This window comes from Bison bison, unplaced genomic scaffold (genome assembly GCF_000754665.1).
Source record: "Bison bison bison isolate TAMUID 2011002044 unplaced genomic scaffold, Bison_UMD1.0 scf7180017864213, whole genome shotgun sequence".
In the NCBI taxonomy this organism is placed as follows: domain Eukaryota; kingdom Metazoa; phylum Chordata; class Mammalia; order Artiodactyla; family Bovidae; genus Bison; species Bison bison.
The window spans coordinates 11,062,064-11,063,100 of NW_011494785.1; the positions used below are offsets into that span (position 1 = coordinate 11,062,064).

A 1,037-nucleotide genomic window follows, 5' to 3' on the forward strand; every position below is an offset into this window, starting at 1 on the left:
GACAGCCCGCGCCCCCCCCCTCCCCCACTGGCCGAGGACTCCCGCCCCTGGAGGACTCCCCGCTCCGGAGGACTCCCTCCCCCTGAGGACACCTCCCCCGGGGGACTCCCGCCCCCGGAAGACTCCCGCCCCCGGAGGACTCCTCCCCCAGGCCCACCCGGGACACCGGCCCTCAGGTCTGACGTCCACAGACCAAGCGCTGGCTGAGCCCAAGGACGGGCCAAGCAGAGGTGCACAGCCCCTAGGCGGGCAATGGCGCTGCCCCTCGGCCGGTTCTTCTGAAGCCCGCAAGTGTGACAAGGGCTGTGGGTGGAGGCTGACATGTCTGTGGGTGTGAAGTCAGATGGCTGCTCGATCCGACCCCGCCCTGGGCCGAACCAGGAAAGCCACCACCTGCGGGGACTATTAGCTGAGACCGACTCGGCCTGTTGAGACCCCAGGCTGCCACTTTCCAAACAGCAGCATCAGGAGCCCTCCTCCAGCAGCCCCAGGGCGCCCTCATCTGCACGCAGGGCCCGTGCAGACGCCCGTCGGTCTGTCCCCGACTCTGGGCCCACCGATGCCGCCTCCCAGCTCAGGGCAGCCCCTTCCCTTCCTCACCCGTCCTGCCCTGACCACTGCCCTCTGCCCTGGCAGAGAAAGCTGTTTCTGTGCCCACATGTCCAAGCTCCACACATACTAACATGTTGCGTAGAACCGGACGCACACAAGAATACCAGTGATGGAAGACGCCACGGAAAAGAGCGAGATGCCTGCTCTTTCTCATGCACCTCTGGCGTTGCCTTCCGGAGGTGCGACCTCCTCCCTGCTCCTGTCTCCTCCAGCCCCTCCGTGTGTTCCGTGCCGCCACCCTCCCCGGCAAAGCCCTGGTGGGGTCGCCCCTTCCCTGAGGTCTCCCGCTCCGGGCACCCCTCAGCCCGCAGCCTTCCCTGACCCCACAGGCAGGACCCCTTCACCAGGGCTAAATTCAGGTGAAAGAGAGGGACAAGGGCCTTCTGAGCTCATTGGCAGATGCAGGCCTGGGGAGTCTCGCCCCG

The 1,037-nt window shown here is 66.7% G+C and overlaps 1 protein-coding gene across 1 annotated transcript in view; it reads right to left on the reverse strand.

The window, feature by feature from the left end:
- The window catches only part of TTC7B (tetratricopeptide repeat domain 7B), a 248,432-nt gene that overhangs the window by 25,268 nt on the left and 222,127 nt on the right, over window positions 1-1,037 (reverse strand).